This window comes from Meriones unguiculatus, chromosome 2 (assembly GCF_030254825.1).
Source record: "Meriones unguiculatus strain TT.TT164.6M chromosome 2, Bangor_MerUng_6.1, whole genome shotgun sequence".
NCBI lineage: Eukaryota > Metazoa > Chordata > Mammalia > Rodentia > Muridae > Meriones > Meriones unguiculatus.
The window spans coordinates 86,901,157-86,917,516 of NC_083350.1; the positions used below are offsets into that span (position 1 = coordinate 86,901,157).

Genomic DNA, 16,360 nt, shown 5'->3' on the forward strand with positions numbered 1-16,360 from the left:
AAGTATTAATTACACCAAATTGATCAGTATACACTATTTACACTGTCAAGTGATCGTACCACACCAGATAAATAAGTACAAATATTATGTGCAAATAAAAATTAATTACTTTAATACAATTTAAAAGGAGGCTGGGGAGGTGGTTCAGCAATAAAGGCTGTACACTGCTCTTGTAGAGGACCAGAGTTAGGTTCCTAGCACCATAGCAGGGGGCTAAGCTTTCTGTCCTCCAGCTCCGAGGGATCCAATGCATCTGACCTCCACTAACACCTGCACATACGTGTACATACCCACATGCAATGCACACATGGTTTAAAAAATAATAAAAATGCTAAATTTACAGGAGGCTCCCGGGAGAATTCCATGAGTGTTGGGGACTGAGGGGAAGCACCACCAAAGTGCTAGATGAAGACAATGAAGATGCTGATGATCACAGGCTGAGGGCAAGAACAGAGAAGACTAGATTTTCCACCCAGAGCAAACAGCTCACTACCTCCTGGTCTCACATAGGAGATGGACACAGTAATTAACCCCAGTCCTGCGGGTAACACAAAACTGTGACTCCTGCCTGAGTGAGCTTCCTGCCACCAGAGAGCCATTCAACACTTCCCAAGTCGGGTTGGTAGGGACCCAGCTTATAAAAGCACATGCACACTACCTGGGACAGTCTGAAAACATTCCTATCCATGTTGGAAGCTTATATCACTAAAACCAACGGTACTTAATTTACCTCCAAAGGGAGCATCAGCCAACTGAGTTTCTTAACACACATCTCCGCCTTGCTCACTTACGTCCCGAGCACTCTGAGGCAGCTGAATAAGAACAATCTTAGCCCTTGTGTCCACAATGACAGAAGGCTCAAATGTGTTATCAGCCTTCCACACTGTGATTCAGCTAATAGGAAAAAAGGCTATTCGCATGTGCCACCTTCAAGGGAACCATCTCATGAAAGAGCTACCCAAGAAATCTGAGATGCTTTTGAGGATAGCCTATCAAGAGCCATCTTATTTTATTTCCTCTATGTCAAACAGTAGAAACAGCTAAGGAAAAAACTATGACTCAGGTCTCACCTGAAGGCAGTAAAGAACTTTTAGAACACTGCTGCCTCTGCCTTGCCCTTGCTGCTTTGTCATAAAAGCAGGCATGATACTGTCTCCTCTTGGAACTGACCAAGAACTTAGAACTGTAATAGTAGTGACCATGAACTAGTGACCATGAACTTAGAACTAGAAGATTAAAAAAAAATCCATACACATAGCAGCCAGGCACTATTAGGTTAATAACTGGTAAATTGCCTGAAATGTTATCAGATACCTTCTCATGCTGTGTGAGTCAAACTGCTTCACAAAGTAAGATTCATTTATATTTTTTCCAGTTCAGTTGACTTTTGAGAACAACTTAATCCAAGCCACAGCAGGCTTTGTCATTAAAATAGTATCTCAGATAAACCACATTTCTCTTGGGAGGCCAAACACTTTCAAATCTATAAACCCAGTAGGAGTCAGTAAGTTTTATATGTTATGAATCCAGTAGTTTCATTTATTTTTCAAAGCAAAACCAAACAAGGCAGCTATGACTTGCCCGCATTCTAATGAGAAGAATGCAGGCTGAAGGCCTTCTTGTGCCCAGCTCAGTGACACTATATAATCATTTTCAAAGGATCAGAGAGCAACAGAGCAGAGCTTTCCCTGACATCATCTCCATCACGAGGCCATCAGTTAGAAAAACCCAGGGCCAGCAGCATACTCAGCCATAGGTTTGTGGGGTTAATCACAAGGAAAACAAGACCCTTGGAAGCAACAAACAATATTAAGATTCATCCAAAAAATCCTGAGAAATGTTAGGTCTGATACAAGAGCAAGGATGGAGAGGGCTACAAAGCTACCAGGACTTATGGTGAAACTTCTGGAGAGCACAAGGCACAGACACGCTCTGCGGGTTATTCTCCAGCCTCTTTAACTACCGCAAACAGTGAAGCTAACTCAAAATCACAAGCTTGGCCTGATCCATCGTCCTGATGGCTGCTGTGACAATGCCACTGATGTTAGTACCTCCTCAGGGCTAGATGAGCACACACGGTGTCCTCAGAGCTCTGAGATCTGTCTGCCCTGCCAGGAGAGCTCATGAGATGAAACAAGGTTAGACCTTGGTAAAGACCAGAAAGCTTACACAATAGGATATGCCCAGCCCCCACCCCTGTGCCTTCCCCTCAGCCATGCATGGGTCTAGAATTGAGGAAACGGGGCAATGGAGGCACATTGGTGAGTGCTGGGAATTATGGGTAGGCACTGGCTCAACCTGTGCTTCTATCATGTACCAGCTAGACAACTTTGAAGAAGTTTCCAAATTTCTCAAGGCCTTTTTCCTCACTGTTAATGGCAGATAATAGGAAATCTGGGAGATAATAGGAAATCTCCCAGATTTCCTATTATGAAAAGAATACACATAAAAGCATTCAGAACCTAGCCAAGGTATCCAGGGAGTGCTATTACTTTAACATATAGCAATAGCCAAGGACCCAGCATGCATTAACACAGAGGCACTAACCTGCCCACATTGCTCAACCATAGATGTATGGAAGTACAGGACATGGCTGTCCTTGGAATGGATGACTACGCAACAACACAGGCAATTCTTATGGAGAGACCAGTGGAGTTACAGGTAGGTCACTGGCCACTTAGCTTGCAAAAGACAGGCTGATGGGTCTGCACAATCACTTCACACTCTCCTAAAGTTCCCCTTTATAACACTCCCTGTGAACTTTATCTCAGGAATACCACTAAGCAAAATGCCAAATGCTGGGGATGTAAGAGAGAGAGCCTTCTACAGCACCCTCAGTATAGACCTGAGGACATGGAGGTTAGGGACAGGAAGGTTAGGCTGGATGAGGCTTCATGTGGATAAACAACAGTCCAGAGGATGGGCTTGGCTTCCTGAGCTCAAGCCAACATTCTTTTCATGACGCCATGCTGTCTCTTTATAAAATATGTGATTTAAAGATTAGAATTCATAGGTCTAATCACTTGTTTGTTCCAACCAACTGAAATTTGATTATTTCTGTCCCAAGATAAAAAGAACAAACTACCCATTTCTGTTTTTGAAATAGGAGTTTTTATTTTCTAGACAGACTGGGCTAGCCAAAACGTTTGATCCTCCTGCCTCAGATCCCTGATTTCTGGGACTAGAGGCATGAGCCACTATGCTTGTCTTTCTAATCAATACTTAAAGGATTTACAACTGATTTTAGAGATTTGGTCCTGGACAAGTTCCAGTCCTAAGCAGCCTGGGGGTTATTTAATTTAATTCCTTTGAGAGTGTCTTCCTCTGAGACGGAAGGTGGCAAACTTTGTCTAAAAAGGGCCCAGCAGCAAAGGTTTTTCAGATTCTTACTGTAACACTCAATTCTGCTGCTGTATCACCAAAGAAACCATAGAGAACACATGAAGGAACTAATACAGCTGTGTTCCAGAAAAACATTCCTTGCAGAGGCTCGGGTGTACTTCATATCACTGATCATGTAATGCCAGTCTTCACTGGAGGTTTTTAAACTATTGAAACCATCTTAGTCTGTAGACCATTCAAAATGGGTGATTGAGGCTGTGTGGCATACACACCTTTAATCCCAGCACTCAGGAGGAAGATCTCTGTGAGCTCAAGGCCAGCCTGGCCTACATGGTGTGTTCCAGGCAGCTAGGGCTACAGACTGAGACCCTGCCCACCCCCACCCCCACCAAAAGAAGATCTGGCCCTTGGTCTGTCACTTGAAAACTTCTGCTTCAGGAATAAAGCCAGCAATATCAGCTATACTTCCTTCACCAATTATGAAGTGTTTTACATAGGAATGGGAAAGTTTGACTATGGTTTGTAGGAAATTTATCTTGGGATGTTAGGTATACACAACTAATGCAAACAATAAGCATAAAATATGTATTAAGGAATGAATGTGGTTTTAGCCTGCTTTAAGAGAAAAATATAGCCTTTGGATTATAAGAGAGTTCCCAACATAATCTGCAATTCAGGAGGTTCTAAACACATGTATTCAGAAAACAAAAGCAAATAAAAAGAAAACAAAACCAACTTAGTGGTCAGGCTGGAGAACTATGAGGTTAAAAGCACTGGCTGCTCTTCCAGAGGACCTGGGTTTAATTTCCAGCATCCATAGCACAGTTCATAATCATCTGTAACTCCAGTTCCAGGGATTCAATGCCATTTTCTGGCCTTCATGGGCAATAGGCATGCAACTGGTACACAAACCTACACAGAGGCAAAATGCTCCTTTTTTGCTGTTGTTGTATAAATTTAGTAGTCTCCCATGAGAGAAATTAAGATATTAAAAGATAAAATTATATTTTAACTAAGAACAGTTTCAGGGAAGAATAGAAGTTTGAATGTTGAGGGTGGAAAAGGCTTATCCAGAGAACAGAGCAGGAGTGAATGGACAGAAGTTGAACACTGTTATCAGAGAGAACGTGCTATGATAATCTCAACTGTTAACCAATATGAAATGAGAGACCCTAAGAAGATTTGTAAAACACACTCTTGGGTATGTTTGTCAGGATGTTTCCAAAAAGAATTAATTAACCAGAGAAGATCATACTAAACATAGGCAGTGTCATTCAAGAGACTGGAAGCCTAAATGACATTCTCTAACTGGTAGAGGCCACAGAGGAACAGCTCTGGCATCTGCCCCTGCCTCTGCCCTATGTTGTTCCAAAAGAATAAGCCAAAGTACAGTTTTCCTCCTTTAAACTCTAAAAGCTGAAACCACCCAGCTCTTAGAAATAATATAATGAGCTTCCTCATATGCAGAGAGCATTCGTCACTGGCAATATTCAAATAGAAGGCAGCTCAACACCTACCCCGTGAGAATGTGCTACCAACATTACTGTGTCCGAGAAGAGTCATCTCGTGACCTTAAAACAGCCCTTTCATACCTGCAAGCTTCTGAGTATATAAAATGAGTTAAGGAAAGAAACTACACTGAAGAGTTAGCTGCCCCTAAACATTTATAGGTGGGCATATATTCTCTGCAAAGATGGGGCCAGAGAGACACATCTGGAAGATACAGAAGACAACTTCCTACCCCAAACCCACAGGGCAGTGAACAGGTTCTCAATCTACTCAGGCCCCATTCAACACCTTGAGTAAGGCTTCAGGAGCTGTTTGTGTCTCGGGCAGCTTTGAAAGCAGGAAAGGCTTTTACACTCTCAACCAGATCTTGTGCTGAGATGAAACGATGGGAAGCAAGAGCTATCAGAAAGATTTCAACAAACAGTGCACTAGAAGGGATGGGCCACATTTGCAAAATTACCATTTAGTCAAAGGCAGATCACAGGGAGAAAGGGAAGGCACAGAAGATGGGCTTGCAGGAAAAGGTGACCACCTGTTGCCCCTCTCTCCGTTCTAGGTCACAGCACACAGGAAGGTCCCATCTCCTGCCCAGGGCGGCCCAGGCTGGGAAGGTGCATTGCCACCCCACAAACAAACATTATGTGCTTAGAATGAAGGACTGCTCTTACCCTTCTCGTTTGTCATCTGTGTTGTAATACACCTGTGGGGAAAACAAGAGGCTCATGTCAGACAGGATAAAACAGAAATCTGAATGAGTTGTCTGACTGTACAAACTATCTGTGAAGAGGAAAAAAGATACATTTGATTAGCAATGGTGTGTGTGTTAGATTTTTATAAAGTAAATTCAGAAATGTGACTATTTCTAGCTTAAGCTGGTCTGATCTGATCAGGTTACTCTGGCTCTCTGCCAAATGTTGCTCCTGACAATAAGAAAATCTGTTGGTAAGATCTAAACACATTCTTTAGAAAGGCTGTGCTGGCTCCCGGGTGTTTGTTCGTCAAAGGGGGCTTACCCTGGTTTCCCATCACCACAGAAATGTAAGGGTAAACTGTCAGCAAAGAAACTGGTGGACAAATATTTAACTGGGATGCCTATTTCACATATCAAATCGGGCCAGCATCCCTCAGGACCTGTGGCTCCTCTCAACATACCTCACCCCAACCCCTCCCCTACACTCCTCTCTTGGCTGGACTTCCTGTTCCAACAGCATGTAACTCAGCCATTTTGGCTTTCTTTGCCTCTTGAACCTGGTGGCAGCTCTTGGCTTCTCTCTTACTTCTCTCTCCTTGCCCGTTTAGTCAGCTGGCCATGTTCAGCCTGGACTCCTCCCTCTGCCTGCTTTGTCCTTTACATATACAATAAAAATCTCCACACTTTAAGGGGAGCCACATCTTCCTCTTTTTATTTCAGTTTTTCATTCATTAACTCTCTTCATGCTCTAAAGGTCATGTGGCAAAAGGAAGATCTCCAAGGACAAGTGTCATTAGGAACGAGCAGTGGCAAGCACAATCAGAATTAGAGAAACTGAAGTATCCTGCAGACAGTGCCAGACAGTGGTGCCACATGCAGGCAACCATCTCTCTCTCACACACACAGCCTTGCTGGCTGTCTTTTCTGGAAAAGATACAATATTCATATTCTTTCCTCTTATATATTGGTTCCTATGTAATAAGACAAGATAGGAATGTTAAAATGAATTTTAGTAGAAATGTACTCCATGCAAAAAGTATGAATATATTTATTATCATATTATATCATGAACCGAGAAACAAATAAACACACACACTCATGCATATGCACACATGCAACCCCCCCACACACCATGATCCTCTGCTTGTACAGCTGCCTTGTCACTATATAAAACATTCTCCAGAAAAAGGAGAAGCTGCAAGATTGAGAAATCAGGCTGATGTCAAGTCCCAGCACTTAGAATGTGAGGGGACTTGAGTTTGTCATAATGCTCCTATTTCTCAAAACAATCCTTTCAGCTAAGGATTCTGGATTCAAAAGAAAACAAAACGAGGCAAAATTAAAGTCCCAATTAGTATGGCCAAAACAAACTCGGGCTGATGCTAAGAAACATCTTTTCTTTCTTCTCCAGTTTTCATTTCTCCCTTGGGAGAAGTAACCTTAAAGAGTAAAGGAAATAACATCAGCATCACCCGAGAATTCTGTAAACCTTCCCTTATAGAGGACCAGTCTTCAGTTAGCACAGGAAAAACCCTGAGCAAGCTCCAGTTCAGCTCCGTCAGCACTGGAGTGCTAGACCCAGCACACCAGTACCCTTTTAGTTTTTATTGAACAAAATCATAATTAATTCTCCTGTGGATGCATAGTTTTCATCATTAAATTTCAGTGTCTGCATAATCTTCCACAAAACTAAGCTGTCATAATGATTTAATTATTGAATATTTATTTGATTTCCAATCCTTCATTTCATTTGTAGATATAACCATAGGACTTGGCTATTGTGTTTTTGAAGGAAGATCTAACACTCTTTTTCCCTCAGATGACTAATGATTTATCCACTCAATGAGAACTACTAATTTGCTAAGGAAAAAATTGTTGACAAGATCTTAATTTCTCTCCTCTGGGCAAATGTATGTATGAAATGTATGAAACAGTTTTACCTCTCACCACTAGGTGGCGATATGTGCACTGACCGAGTCTGCTTCACAGACACCACAACTTGAACAGGCAGATGAGGAGCTTTCTCCTGTCCTGTTGTCAACAATGCTCTAATAACAGCTCACACCTTTCTTTGCCTTAGCATGCCAGTATTTCCTCCCAAGACAATGTTTTCTGTAAAAACCTACTTTTTGTGTTGCCATTCCCCTGCTGCTTGAGTTTATTTTTGTGGCCTGTTCTGCGTACACACCAGCACACCCTGAGGAGGGCAGTAGGAGGCTGTGAGCAAAAGTAGTACCTGTCCAGTCCTCTGCAGGTTGGCAAAGTGAACATCTGGTATGAAGAGCACGGGCTGCGAGTGCAGGTCAGGCATGGTTTTGAAGTACGTGATGTCACTTTTCTTCTGTAAAGGTATGGCGGCCAGCTTCCCGTCAGAGGCTGCACGAAACCACAACAACCACAGAACAGGGCTATGCACACATGAACACTGTCAGCCAAGTTCATGATCCTCCCCCAAAGCTTTCCCAGCAGCCTAGATTATGCTTCAAATGCCCTTCCCCAGGCCCAAATAAACAAAAAGAGCATGGGATTCTGGGAAGTACAATGAGGGTAGAAGGCTCCTCCACTTCCAGCTGTCCTGTGTGTACCGCGGAGGACTTCTGTTTGCTTTCCATGTCAACGCTGCCCCTGTCTGCACTGTAGGGGCAAAGCAGGCCACACCTGGAGCCTTCGTACCTTCCCCTGTAGCCAGCTTCTTCTGTCTCTTCAAAGGACCCTGCTGGCTACAATCAGCATTGGGGAGGGGTTGACTTACAGTTGTTGCACTGGGTTTGGGAGGCCTGGCCCTTCCCTTTCTTCCTATTCTGCTTTCTCTCTTCATCTCGGATTTTTCTTTCTGCTCCCTGATGGGGAAAACAGAGACCAAGCAAGGTATGTTTTCAGAGCATAAAAGAATATTCTCATTTTCTTTCTCTCTCTCACACACAGCATGAAGATGGGAAGAGGAAGCCAGGAAGCCTCCTGCCTCAGCAAAATGAGAACACTCACAGATCTTCATGCTGCATTCTGACCTGTAAGGCCAGCTCATCGGATTGCTGCCTCTTCCTGTCTCATGCCTACTCCATGAACTTGGCTTTTGAATCCATGGGGAAAGAACAGGCTGAGTTCTCTGGCCCAGTGTCACCTGCTGGGTAGCTCAGTGCTATTAATAGAGCAGCCTAAGCACTGGCCCATGGCGTCCGCTCCTAGGCACAGACAGCTTTCAGGCAAGTGCCACTTCCCAGGGCAAGTTTTCCTCTGCCTATGGTTATGAATTTTTTCAAAAATCATCACAGGAAGAAATAAAGGGGGCATTTTTGTAGCCACACAAAGATGCGGGATCACTCTGCACATGAAATTATCGTATTTCCCTGTATGCTTAGAGATGGTGCTCACTCTACCACGTAGGAGAAACATGCATTCACTCACTTCTGTGCTCCTGTTCTTTGTAATTTGACTTCTTATTAGCCAAATTCAAGGCCTTCTCCTGCTCCACTACCTGATCAGCTGCCCCTGGTGTCAGCATCATTTGCTGTTCATATTTCTTTTGGGCCATTTCTTAACCTGTTTTCCTCTCCTGATCCCAGAAAGGCATCCAGCACAGCTTCCTCCATTCTGGCTTCAGCAGAATTCAAGTACACCATGAATTCACAATTCACAGGTGACATTCACAGGACACCAAGCCAAACCTGCTTCCTAGGTCCATGTTAACAGTCTCTTTCCTTGCAGTCTGTTTAGGAAACAGTGACACACACCACATAAAGCACCCAATAATCTGCACCCTTCAGACAAACCAAATACACTTTTGGTCACACTGACTCTTACTGGTCTTACTGACTTAGAGCAGAAAGCCAGACAAGACTAGGATACAGTGGGGACTTGGGTTCAGCAAGAGCACCATGGCTTTGGAGGGAGTTCTTGAAGGATGGGCCACTGCTGTTTTCCATAGATGGGACTCAGACAATCACAATGCACCTTTCATACCAAAAACTACCAAAGAAATAGCGGTTCTTATGCTATTTTACATTAAATTTTGAGGTGTCATTGATACTTACAGGCCATGGAAATCCACAGCAAGAGGGACAACATAGAGAAATATAGATACACCGGCTACAAAAAACTCATCAAAATAACACAGATTTTTGTAGAGCCTTTGTGTTTAAACAAAGAGAAATCAATTCTAAATGCCCCCAATAACACCTTGCTCAAACCAACTTCAAGTTTGGAGTGGGAAATGGCAACATTTTTTCTTAGATACATACAGAGCACTTTGCCATGTGTTGGAAGCTATGTGTAATTCAGTATTCCATACAAATATGTATTATCTACCCCTATAAATTATAGTTCACTCAAGACACATCCCAAAATTATACAAATTATTTTTTCATTGTCAAATTTTGTGTTATTTTTAAGTATTAGTGTCATGTGAAAAACACTCATCATGCTGAATATTGCCCTGGTTAGTTTGCTGTGTTTTTGTTTTGTTTTATTTGTTTGTTGATCAACTTGACACAAGCTAAAGTCATAGGAGAGAATCTCAACTGAGAAAATGCCTGTGGAGCATTTTCTTGATGGATGAGAAAAGGCCCAGCCTGCTGGCAGTGGTGTCGGCCATGGCACAGGCTCCTGGATCTAAGAAAGCAAGCTGAGCAAGCCGGGGAGAGGGGGTGTGCAGGAGCAGGGCAAGTCAGTAAGCAGCTCTCCTCCATAACCACTGCCTCAGTTCCTGCCTCCAGGTTCCTGCTGTGAGCTCCTTCCCTGCCTTCACTCTGTGATGTGCCCTGGAAGAATAAGACGAAACAAGCCCACTCTCCCACCTGCTGCTTTTGGTCATGGGCTTTATCCCAGTGCTAGACGGCTAACTCAGACAGATAGTGCAATGACCTGAATGAGAACATTCTCCAGAGCCTGGTATGCAAACACTTGGTCCCCAGTTGGTGGTGATTCCTGGGAAGCTGGCATCATTGGAGAAAGGCTCATTGGAGAAAGTGCATCACTGGGGGTGGGCTTAAGAGAGTTTAAAACCTCACTCCACTTTCTCTCCCTGCACTATGCCTGCATCTCATCTTCCTGCTCCTACTTTCATGCTTACTTTCACACTGCTATGCCTCACCTGCCATGATAAACTCAACCCTCTGGACCCATATGGCATTTTATCTTAGCACGAGAAAAGTAACCAATAAAAATGGGTACAGCCCAAGAAATTTTACTTTTAAAGAATGGTTTTATTTGTGCTATTTCTGAGAATAGCCAAGAAAGAATTGTTTAAGAATTATCTATATCATCCTCCTCTTCAGGAAAACAGCAAACAGTGGATGATGCAGAATACCTCTGGTCCAGGCTTGGAAGGCCACAACAGCTTCTGCAGAGGACTTGGCAGTAGCCTTGGGGACTGAGGTTATAATAGAAGCTGTGAGGCTTCTGGAGGTAAAGCCAAAGACAAGGAGTGGATCCCTGTCACCAAGCTGGGCCACCTGGTCAAGGACTTGAAAATAGAATTCCTGGAGACAATTTACCTCTTCTCCCCACCCATTAAGGAATCCTAGACCATCAGCTTTTTCCTGAGAGCATCCCCAAAAGATGAGATTCTGAAGATCTTGCCAGGGTAGATGCTGCAATGAGGACCCAGTTCAAGGCTTTAGTTGCTATTGGGGACTAGAATAGTTATGTTGGCCCTGGTATTAAGTGGTCCAAGGATATAGCCAATCAAAACCCGAGGGGCTATCATCTTGGCCAAGCTTTCCACTCTTTCTGTATGGAAAGGCTAGTTGGGAAACAAGATTGGCAAGCCCCACATTGTTCCATGCAGAGTGACAGGAAGCTGTGGTTCCACACTGCTGAGTCCCCCCCAACCGAGAGGCACTGGCATCATCTCTGCTCCTGTGTCCAGAAAGCTGCTAAGTATGGCCAGTATTAATGACCGCCAACATAAGACAGGGCTGCACTGCCACCCTGGGCAACTCCATCAAGGCCACCTTTCATGCCATCTCCAAGTCCTACAGCTTCTTGATCCTGGAACCTCTGGGAAAGACTGTGTTCATCAAATAACCTCATCAGGAATTCATGGACCACCTTGAGAAAACCCTCACCAGAGTTCAGAGGACCTAGGCTCCAGCTGTGGCTACCACATATGGGGTTTTATACAAGATCATAAAATGAATTAAGCGTATTTTTGGAAAAAATTATATATGGGCAGTATAGTTTTCAGGAACTAGAAACACATTATACACTCTTGGGGAACTGTCATTCTCATTTCTAAATAAAGCTGTGATTTCAGTAAGACCCAAAAAAGCACTACACATTCAGTACAGACAGATCTGCCTCCACCAAGATCTTGCATCACTTTATTTCCTAGGAGTACTTGTCGCCAAAACTTCCAGAAAACATTACTTCTACACTTAGGGAAGAAGTCCATTTCATTTAAGAGGGCAAATTTGATGCAGCTGATGCAATTACAGTTAACCCATCCACAAGGTCCTAAGACTCTTCTTCATGTGAGTTTCTTGACATTCCCCACTCCTTAACACTGCAATATACAGAAACCTATGTCATCACTCACTGCTTGAAAAAAAAATGCCAATCCATCATGCTTCATTAGGGCATTTAAAACAGGAACTATTAGGAATGTGACCTTTCTTATTGGCAAAGCGTACATGAGAGTGATCCATTCTGGGTTTTCAATGTTTAAAATCATAGCCATACAAGTAAATGGTTTTTCCAACCACCTTTTCCTAGCCTAAGGCCCCGCCATGTGACTTCAAAAACAAAGCTTTGGGGCAGGTAGGGAACGTACACATTCCCCTTCTCTTCCTTTCTCACTGAAAGGAAAAATAACTGAATGAAAATAGGTTTGTTTTTTTTTAATTGGCAAACAACTGGTATAATGAGCCCATTTTATCCCTTAAAGCCTCTTTTCCTCTATGACATAGGCTCACAACCACAGTGCAATACTCTCCTCCCTACAAGTTTGGGGTTTTGTGTGTGTGTTTGTTTAGTTTTGGGTTTTTTGAATGATCAGTAGTCACTCTCACATTCAGTGTATAAAGTTAGCTATTGATTCAAGGAGTCTGAACTGAGACAGATCTATGTCTGGACCCAGCTCCTCTGCTGCGTGAGTCCAGCCAAGTGCCTTTGACCCATGTGTATGTACTCACTGAGTGTTGCGTCAAATGGCCTCTGGGCTCTGGAGGCTACCTAACTGTCCCTCGGTTCTATAAGGGCTATACAGCTGTGCCTACAGTGCAATTCCAGTGGCTTTTATTATCTTCTCTTAACCATTTCCTCTCTGCTGTCACTTCTCTTGGCTCACAGGGACACATTCCTCCCTGTGCTATTTCATTGCTATAACAGGCAATTTAAAACAGACTGGTGTAGCTTTAAGAATGAAGGGTAGCATGGAATTAGCTACGGGCCTCTTTTCATTTCTCTTCTCCATCATCTAATCTGAAGTAGTCACCAGTGTATACCTATAAGCAGCCAGTGAGATTACACTGTCTTTGTTACCTCACTTGTATGTATGTGTGTTGTGTGCAAGTGTCCTTCAGTGTGTTCTGAGGCCAGAGAAGCATTTGGAATGTCCTCCTCTATTATGCCCTGACTTATTGCCTTGAGACAGGTCTCTCATTGAACCTAAAGTTTGACATTTAAGCTACAGTGAGTGGCTGGACACCCACATGCCTCAGAAACAATCCCAATGTTACAGGCACATGCAATACGCCCAGATTTTTATACTAGTGGTAAGGATTAAAATTTAGGGCCTTGTGCTTACATAAAAAGTACTCTTATCCACTGAGCCATTTCCCTGCAGTTTATTGAGCTTTTCAGTAGTCATCCTATGACTAAGTAGTAGTAGTAGGCCACACTGATGGCTACATGATGGCTACATGTCTGCACTCTCCGATTTACAGATAACTGTGTGCCCTCCATCAGCATATCACCTGTGCTTTCACATTCCATGTCTAGAGTTTATTCTCTACTAGATTTAGGGAGAAGGAATATTCACCAGAATTGGGATGTTATATTGTCGTTTATGTTTTATTTGAAGTTTGTGTTTTTCTATATTCTTTACATTGGAGTTAATTGGGTAGAAAAAAAGTCCTTGGTTTACTTTATTCTATTCAGATAACTATTTTCTCCTGATAGAGTATTACTGTTGAAATTTTTGATGATAAAAATATCCCTATTCACTTCTAATTATTTATTTTCCTTTAATTAAATGCCCAAAGAATAGTTTTCATCTTTTCAAAGTCTGATAGCTATGCTTTCTTTTTTTAACCCCCTGAGACAGAGTCTCACTGGCTGTCTTGGAACACACTACATAGACATGGCTGGTCAAACTTACAGACACACACCTGCCTCTGCCTCCCTAGTGCTGGGTTAAAAGGTGTGTGCCACTCTGCCCATCTGATAGCTGTTGTTTCATATTGTTTTCCTGAGCCAGTTCCCCCAGCACAGTATAAACACTCTCCCATGGTTCTGATGTACCATTTTTGCATTTGTTGTATTCTGTTGCTTGGGAGTTTATTGGTTTTTTTTTCTTGGTTTGTTCTTCTCAATGACCACTGTTCTACAAATATTCAGTCATCTCTAGCTCTTGTATGTGGTATGTTCACTCCTCTCTTTTATAATTTCCTTCTATTCTGCGCTGTTTTCCCACCTGCACCTCCTTATGACCTGTCACTGGCCTAGCCACTAGCTGCTTCTCGTACATTATGGAATACTTCTGCTTCTATTGCAAGTTCTTGCCTGAGCTCAAGCATAGGTCTATTCTTCATATACATGGTTTTCAAGCTTCCTGTTAGCGAGATTCATTGGCTCACTTTGAGATATTGGGCTGTTTTTCATCTGCTGGGTGGTAGTAGCTTCATGATGTTCATTCACTGTTCATAAGGAAGTTGGTCTGACCTTAATCTTGTTTTTAATGAAATGCGTTTTTTTTTGGGGGGGGGGCTATTTTCGGAGTCACTTTGGGCAACATGAGAAGCCAGGACAGTTCTCCCCTGAGGCTTGTAACCTACAATCCCTCTTCTTAAATGTTCACACAGTAATACAAAGAAGCGCACTGTTATTGTTGCTTTAAGGTTTATTCATTTTATTTTGGGGAGTGTTTTGTTTGCACATGTGTACATGCACCACATGAGTGCCTGGTGCCCACAGAGGCCAGAAGAGGGTACCAGATCCCTTGAAACTGGAGTTGCCAATGGCTGTAAAGCTGTCAGTTACTGGAAACTGAATCTGAGTCCTTTTCAAGAGCAGCAAGTGTTCTTTAGGACTGAGCCAGCCCCTAGTCTTCTGTTTTATAAGATGGCCTACTCTGTATATAAATACAGAGTATAGATAGACATTTCTGTGTGCTTTCTATTGTTACAATAAAGACCACGGCAAAAGCAACCTGGAGAGCAAAGGGCTTACTTCCTCTTACAGGTGCAGGCCATCACTGAGGGAGAAAAACTCAAGGTAGGAACCTGGAGGCAGGAACAGAATCAGAGACCATGAAGAAATGTCTCGTACTGGCTTGCTCTTCATGATTTGCTCAGTTTGCTTTCTTATATACCCAGGATCTCCTGCCCAGGGCTAGCAAGCTAAGCCCTTAGTAAGCTAAGCCCTTCCACATCACCCATCAATCAAGAAACTGCTCCTTAGACTTACACACATGCTAATCTGCTAGAGGAATTTTCTCGGTTGGCCCTTCTCTTACGAGAAAACTCTCCAGCTGTGTGGCAAAAACTAACCAGGAGAGTGTCCCTTCCTATCTTAATTTTCTTTTGTGCTTTTCTTTCCCGGCCACCTGTTTGCCCACTCCAGTAGCTGATTTTACTCTTACCAGTTTTGCCCAGAACAGGGTTTTCCCCTTAGATCAGGGCTTTACATTGTAACTTCTCATGCAAAACAACATAGCAATGTCAGTCCCTTTGCACACACCAGCCAGCTAGGGTCTTTAGAATTTTTTCCCCCAGCCCACCTCACACCCTGTCCTCAGAAGGCCCCTTGGTGCTTTCCAATGAGTACCTTAGGCTCCGTTACTTGCCCTCACAGAGGCTGACCTCACACAGGCTGTCAAATGATCAGTACATGTGCTCACACCTGTGACCATCTCTTGTACCTGACCTTCAGGGTTGAAGCTTTCTTATTCTAACTATTCTGTTAAAGTTTATAGTAGCAATCATGGAGATGAAAGCACTGTGTGCTGTGTAAGAAATGATGAACTTATTTTGTAGGCAAGGTTTCTAGTCCTGAAAGTTCTAGGTGAGGCCCCATGCAACTCAACAAATGGCCAAGATTGCAATGTGTGTTCTACAGTAGTGTCTACACCCAGCGGATATTCCAGATCTGTCATCTCAGCTGCATGCTCGGACCAAAGCACAGTATGCTACAAACTGAAGGTTCCCTCATTTCACCCATCATGTGCTGAAGCGAAGCCCTTAACGCTGGTGAGGTGATGAGGCTGATCCCTGATGTGACAGTGTCCCGTGAAAAGACACAGGAGAGCTCTTCTCTTTTTCTTCCATGTGAGCATAAGGAAAGAACATGCCTACCGGCAGCCAGGAAGTCCCTCACAGGGACTGAACTCATAGCGCTGAGGTTTCCGTAGAAAGTACATTTCTATTGTTCACACCACCTAGCCTCAGGTATTTTGTTTTATCAGCCTGAGAGAACTAAGCCCCAGGGCAATGCCAGTCATTAAATTAATGGTAAAAATACTGAAAACAGCAAGAGCCAAGACAAAGGACAGTGGATTGGTGACTCCCTAAATATCTAACAGGACTTGAGAATAAAAGACTGCCATGTCTCTGTGGTTGGCCGAGAACAGCGACAAGGGAGAAATGTCATTAAAAAGAACAT

General features: G+C 43.2%; 1 pseudogene; it reads left to right on the forward strand.

Moving 5' to 3' along the window:
* Positions 1 to 8,711: 8,711 nt before the first annotated feature.
* Positions 8,712 to 11,659, forward strand: LOC132652517 (small ribosomal subunit protein uS5-like; annotated as a pseudogene).
* The last annotated feature ends 4,701 nt before the right edge of the window (positions 11,660 to 16,360 follow it).